This window comes from Brassica rapa, unplaced genomic scaffold (genome assembly GCF_000309985.2).
Source record: "Brassica rapa cultivar Chiifu-401-42 unplaced genomic scaffold, CAAS_Brap_v3.01 Scaffold0344, whole genome shotgun sequence".
In the NCBI taxonomy this organism is placed as follows: Eukaryota; Viridiplantae; Streptophyta; class Magnoliopsida; order Brassicales; family Brassicaceae; genus Brassica; species Brassica rapa.
Genome location: NW_022610286.1, coordinates 65001 through 72500, shown reverse-complemented (window position 1 = coordinate 72500; position 7500 = coordinate 65001).

The window sequence follows — 7500 nt, the reverse complement described above, 5'->3', positions numbered from 1 at the left end:
GTGTGCTAACGGACAGGCACGGACGTCCTGTGTGTGCTAACGGACAGGCACGGACGTCCTGTGTGTGCTGACGGACGTCCTGTGTGTACTGAACAGACAGCCCACGTGGTCCAAAATCACCCGAACAGTCCACAGGAAGGGCCAGCCACGGACGTCCTGTGTGTACTGACGGACACACGGACACACACAGACAGCCACGGACGTCCTGCGTGTGCTGACGGACGTCCTGTGTGCGCTGGCAGACGGCCACGGACGTCCTGTGTGTACTGACGGACGTCCTGTGTGTACTGACGGACGGCCACGGACGTCCTGTGTGTACTGACGGACGGCCACGGACGTCCTTTGTGTGCTGACGGACGTCCTGTGTGTACTATCGGACGTCCTGTGTGTACTGACGGACACACGGACACACACGGACAGCCATGGACGTCCTGCGTGTGCTGACGGACGTCCCGTGTGTGCTGACGGACGGCCACGGACGTCCTGTGTGTACTGACGGACGTCCTGTGTGTGCTGACGGACGGCCACGGACGTCCTGTGTGTACTGGCGGACGGCCACGGACGTCCTTTGTGTGCTGACGGACGTCCTGTGTGTACTGACGGACGTCCTGTGTGTACTGACGGACACACGGACACACACGGACAGCCACGGACGTCCTGCGTGTGCTGACGGACGTCCTGTGTGTGCTGACGGACGGCCACAGACGTCCTGTGTGTACTGACGGACACACGGACACACACGGACAGCCACGGACGTCCTGCGTGTGCTGACGGACGTCCTGTGTGTGATGGCGGACACACACGGACGTCCTGTGTGTACTGAACAGACAGCCCACGTGGGCCAAAATCACCCACGGACAGCCAAAATCACCCGAGAAGCCAAAAATATGTCAACAAAGAGTTTAGGATGTCAAGTGTTGATCAAAAGTTGCTGTAGACATCCGTTTAGACCACGAAACTCCGACCTTTGTAGCATGCAAAAGACATGGTTAGAAGCAAAAGAAATTTATGAAAATTTACCAGAAAATAGCTTTAACCATCCTTATGAAGCATGCAAAAAATCAGATTCAAATTCGAAGTATTTTTTTTTTTTTACATTAAAAATACTCCTCGGAACACAACCAATGTCTACTGGTGACAAACTGAAAAAAAGCGTTTTGTATATATAAGGGGTAGGCACTCTCTTGAGCCTCCTACCCCCCAGTACCCGAACTGTTCGGGTACGTAGTGTTGGACTGTTCGGTCCAACACTATCGAGGGCTGGGTTGAGGTCGGTGGCCGGATTGTCCCCGGTGAATTTTCCGGGAACTTTTCCAGCGAATTTTCCGGTGGACCGTTTTGCCCCTAACTTCAAATTTTCGTGCTTGCATGGTCTTGGCTTGGTTTCATCCGTCTTCCAGTTGCTTTTTTATTACATCTCAAGAGTGGTTGGAAAGATTGATGTTAGCGGGGCAAATGAACATTCGGCGTATGAGTGGTGATTGGATAGCTAGTGTTTGTAGGCTCTGTGCTCGCGCACCCAACTACAGACCAACTATCCTCCTCAGTTTCTTCACTAGCATAGTTTTATGCTTGTTGAACTGATCCGGGGCCTGTGTTGCGTACCTATCTGGAAGGAATTGTTAAGCTTTTGCTTAAAATGTTGTTTCCGGCATCTCCTTCAGTGGGGAAGTCGTGAACACATAAGCCGGCACTTGTGATCCTTGCATCTTTGCATAGTTTATGCATTGTTCGCAAAGGTGAATAAGCTGTTTGCTGAGATCTCGGTTGCGGAAATATTATGGCGGTGACTCGAAGAAATTCTGTCCCGCTAAGCACGTTTGTCTCCGGACAAAAGATGACGGTCAAGTCTGCGTCTGTTCCCACTTTCCATGTGTTTGCGGGAATATGACGTGGTCTTGTCCTGATTTATGAATGCTACCTGGTTGATCCAGCCAGTAGTCATGTCACGCCCCCAATCCTGGAAAGGATTGTCGGGACGGCCATGGTTCGAGGAAACGTACAAGCCAGTCTTAGGACATCAAGGCAAGCATTCCATGGTCAAGAAAGAAGGTTAAGGACATAAGGAAACTTCGACTTAACCTTATAAGAGAAAAGAGACAGCTAAGACGAGTAAGACGGTAGCTGGACGAGATAGAGAAGTAGCTCGACCAGCTTAACGAAGCTAGGTTGAGTTTACTCCAGCTCAGCCACTACTAAGTCAGCTCCACTAGCTGGACTACTAGCTCACTCAGCTGAGGCAGCTGGGAGTCAGCTCATCTCAGCTAGACGGACTGTTCGGGTTTTAGGCCGATGGTCCGGGTCCGGGTCAGTGGCGGGCTGTGAGGTCCGGCCATGAGTCCATGGGCTGTTGGGTCTTTGGGCAAGGCCGTGGGCTAAGTCCAAGAGGCTTGGGGCGTGGGTTGGGCTTGTGACCGACCCCAAACCCAATCAGAAAGGGCGAAGGGATGCAAGTGGCCGAAAGGGGACAACCCTTGGCCGATGGTGCCCATTCGCTAGCAAGTCGTGCCTGTTCGTGGGGCAAGACTTACCCCCTCGTTTTCTATAAATATGGGGGCTCTCCTGTCGATTTCATTATCCAATTCCAGAGTAAAATACTCAGAGAAAAACGTAGAGAGAAAGAAAGAGAGAAAGAGAGAGTTCCGGCCAAGAAAAAGGGCCGGTCGTGGTGGTTTTGTATCTCCGGCAAGGAGAACGGTTTAGGAGAGAGGAGGCCGTGTGGTTATGAATACCCAAGGCATATATAAAGGTCTGGAGAAGGACTCCAAAGCCGTGGTTCAGTCAGATAGGGTCAGTGGGGTAACCACCGACTCATCGGCTAAGACCATCGGACAGTCCAAACCGGTCTAGCCATGGGCGTTTGGATTGTGTCCCATTCTTCTTATTCTTTTCATCCAATTCTTCTTCTACTCCTTCTGTACATTGGCGTGGCCTTGTGGATATGTTGGGATTGGTTATAACCGTGGTTCTGGTTGAGTAATGCGGTCGCGGTCCATAACCGTCGAGTTAGGCGCGCGCATGGTCTAAACTGGCCTCAGATGATCCGATTTGGATAGAGGCGGTTCTGTTCTGTTCTGGACGGTTGCAACCCTTACCTGAACAGTCACAATGGTTCATGACTTGTGTAGGTTAAGGCGTGGTCCTTTGGCCATAGGCCGGACACACGTACGGACCAGACAGTCCATAAGGACAGTTAGGTCGAACGGTTGGAACATCTGAATGGGTGCGAGTTGCCAAGGGTCATGAGTTGCCAAGAGGCACGTGTGTCCAAAGGGTACTAGTTCCCAAAGGGTGTGAGTTCCAAACGGTGCCATTGGTTCAAGGCTTAGGCCGAACCAAGTGGACAGTCCGCGGCTGCATAGTCGAACGGACGGACGGTTAGTTTAACCGGAGTGTTGTATCGCAAGGTCTGATTGGTTGCAAGTCAATCCGGTTTGGTCTTGGGACTTACTCTGTGGTATGGATCCAGGCTTTCGGTCAGATCAGGTAAGAAGGTCCGTGAGCCTTTGGGCCGGACTTATAACTGGTCGATCGCACCTTGATCTTAACAAGACGGTTAGACGGGACTATGGATGATCCAGCTATGGTTGGATGGTTCTGGTCGCAAAGGCTAAGTGGGATATCTTACAATCAACTTTGGGTTGGTGAGTAGGATAGGCGCTATATGTCTTGTGGAGGGAGTAGACCTACATGAAGGCAATAGAAGACCGGTTCTATCAGTACATGCTAAGTGGATGATGGCTTATCAAGTCTAGTGGTCGGATCATGTTTCATGACGATGGTTCGATGGCCGAACACTAGTATGGATAGTCACGTTGCTGGAGTAAGAGTATTGATGTGATGCTTCTATATATCAACCTTGGTGTTGATAGCTTCGAGTTTGGCTAAGAGTCATGACGAAGCCTGTGGCTAGTACTATGTGTCGTAGACCATAAGTATTGAGCCTAAGTATGGTTGTTCAAGGAAAGCCGTGTAAGATCTGATCATGGTTGAGTATGGACGACCTGACCTCTGAATGATGGTTCAAGGTGTCAGAACTAATCTGATTAAGGAATGCATCGGTTGGTATGAACAAATCATATATGTTGTCTGGGTTAAGTCTCAAGGCCGGTCAGGCCAGATGATGACTCATCAGTTCCAAGTCATGTGAGGATGGTTGGTTGATTGCCTTAGGATATAATGAGCTTTGTCAGTCCAGAAGATGGACTTGGTACTATTTCCTATAAGGCAAAAGAATTTCGGATTGTGCATGAGCCGAGAAAGGCCAGATGCAAACCCTTATCCTTTCAAAGACTTCTCAAAGGTTACTTATGTCTGTGGGGATGGTTGGTTGAATGACTAAGTACCTAGAGGAGTTGTTTGATGCAGGAGTCACGACAAGGACCTTAAGTAAGATCATGGAGTGATCGTGGTCCAGCTGTCAAGCAAGAGCAATTCGAGTCAATGGAGGACCGATGAGCTAATAAGCTCCATAGATGTGGCAAAGGTATGATCTAGCATTTACTTATGTAGATCTAGATAGAATGGTTTAGGGGAATGAAAGCTCAGAATCGTATGACTTGGTTTGGGTTTAGGATTGACCTTTAAGCTAATTGGTAGTTGAGTAAACTGACCAAGGCTAAGGTGATTCGACCAGACAAGTGTTAGATTGGTTTTAGACCAGTGGTTAATTAGAAAATAATCCGCTGCGTATATGTTGAAAGGATCTAAGCTATTAATGACTAGGGAAGTCTTTAGCTAAAGTTTAAGTTAGCGCTCGCCTGTGGGCGATATTATAAATAAAGGGCAAAAATTAAGAGGTTCGGCCAGGAAGTGGACCGAGCGACGTGAGGTATCGACCGCGGCCTAGCGGCCGGGATCGGGTCTTACAAGTTGGTATCAGCGCATGCTTGATCCTGTTTAGGACAACGCTCTAAGATGTTGAGTTCCAAACCGAAATTATTTCAAAAACTATGATGACTATGGAACCTTAGTTGGGGTGAGCCAAGAAAGAGTTGAGGTAAGCTAGGGTATCATTGTGAATGTGGGAGTTCTAAGATGAGCTGGCTTAGCCAAGATACGTTCTCCAAGGGCAAGATCCTAAAAACAGAAAGGTTGGTCGATCTAGTTATTTAGAAGTAATAGACGGGTTGGAAGCAATGCAAAACTTGTTTATGGATTACCTGGACAAGGGAAGTAACATGGACCAGAGAGTGGCTTAGGTTGACATAAACGTGCAGCACTCTACTGAAGTTAAGTGTTATCCCTTGATGGCCATTCATAATAAGTAAAGCATATGCAATGTTAAATCTGACTCAAAGGAGACACTACATGACCAGTACACGAGTGGATTTGTGATCAGATGGATCAGCTAGGACTCGGTTTAGGTCAAGGTAGGTTTCCTTAGATCTAGTTGGATGGAATGAATCAATTCCAATCTGAATCCATCCAAGGAAAGAATGAGGAAACTCAGAGTGTTCATTCCAATCATTGGAAGAACATGATGTTAAGTATCTTAGTATGATGGGGATTGAGGTATATTATAATTGCCGTTGTGAATGGTGTGAGGATTCGCAATAGTAAGATGCATTGGAGAATGGTATGGGACGTTTTCCAAATGTGTGATTAAACCGAAATCCTACTCATCTAGGTACCCACTGGAAGTGGAACGGGTGGCTTTGTTGGAGTCTAACTTGGGTGAAGAAGCTAAGCTTAAGGCTAAGCCACAGTCTGGCCCATCGGGCAAGACTAATGATAAAAAGAGAAAATGGGACCGGGTGGACGGAGGCAAGACCTCTGGTGGCCGACCTTCGTGTTCCAAATATGGACATAACCATCCTGGTGAGTGCTGGAAGGCCAAGGGGGCTTGTGTTCGTTGTGGCAGCATGGGCCATGGGGTTCAGAACTGTCCTCGACCGAACCAGTCTGGTAGAAGCGGCCAGATGACCTGTTTCCATTGTGGCCAGCAAGGACATTTCCAATCGGATTGTTCCAAGCTGCAAGGAAGTCAGGGGAAAGGCCGCGGAGATTCAGGAAAGGCGTCCCAAGGCAAACCAACCACAACACCGAGGGTGTATGGACTGTCACGAGACGACGGAGCTTCCGGATCTTTTGATTCGATCTCTGGCAATCTCTAAATTTATCTTTTTACATTCAAGTAGTAATGCTTGGTCTGGAACCTAGAATGTGGTCTAGGGGATTCTGATGGGGGTCTCTGATAGGAACCCTCATGATTGGTGGTGTAAAAACCCACGTACTTTCTGACGCAGGGGCTACGCATAGGTTTTGTGAGTCCGGGACTGGTCAGAAAGGGTCTGTTCTGTCTGTACGCTGGTGATAATTTTGGGATAGTGAGGGCAGCCGGTGGGCAAGCCAGGAACTCACTAGATCTCATGTCAAATACCCAGTGCAGATCTAGGGAAAGGTCTTCCCTGTGAATCTGGTCTGTGTCCACCTAAAGAATCACGAGATGATCCTAGGTATGGACTGGTTGGGAAAGTATCGGGCCACTCTCGATTGCCATAAAGGTCGTGTGCAATTGGAAACTGGGCTTCATCCGATCCAGTACCAATGTCTGTGTCCAGCTCAAAAGAAAGTAGTGGTTTCATCAGTTCGAGTGATTCGGATGCTGGAACAGGGTTGTCAGTACTTTTTGGCTACAATTACAACTACAGAGCCTGATAGTTATGTCTGTCTGAAAGACCTTTATGAGGATTCGTTGGTGTCTGAGTTCCCAGATGTGTTCTGTTCGCTACAGGGTGTCCCCCCTGATAGGTCGGATCCATTTATGATTGAACTGGAACCAGGGACAGCTCCGCTATCCTAGAATCCGTTTCTGTCGGCTCCGGCCGAGATGGCAGGACCGAATTTGACCATGCCCAAGAGAGGACCATGGTCGCAGTACAACCAAGTCGGAGTTTGACCTACGGTTGAGAATGATCAAGTCCAGTAATGGACGAGGATCAGGCCACGACCTATTCGGAGATGGACCTATGGTCGGGGTGAAACGGTCGAGTCCCTGAGTGGACCAGGACCGGAGTACGATCACGTCTGTAAAGGGACCAGGATTGAATTATGACAAAGTCCAATGAAGGACAGAAGTCAAGTCTGAGGCGTTTTTAGTCTGGAGGGACTAAGATCGCAATGTGGCCAAGCCTGAAAAGGTTGAGGCCGGTTAAGGGGATGATCCATTACGTTGTGGCTGAGGTCATGAACCTTATTGTCCACGACGGACAAAAGAACCATAACAATCTGTTAGGACCTGTTGTAGGACGAGCAGCCTAAAGATTGGAACAAGTTCGTGAGGACTTGACTAGTACATCGAAGTGGTCATTTGGTGATTTTGAATCAAGCTTGTTCTATTCTCTGATCAAGACTAGAATAAGTTTGGTTGGAATATTTTGTCTTGGGACAAGGTCTAATCTTCACCGGATTCGAGGACGAATCCATTACAAGTGGAGGAGACTTGTCACGCCCCCAATCCTGGAAAGGATTGTCGGGACGGCCATGGTTCGAGGAAAC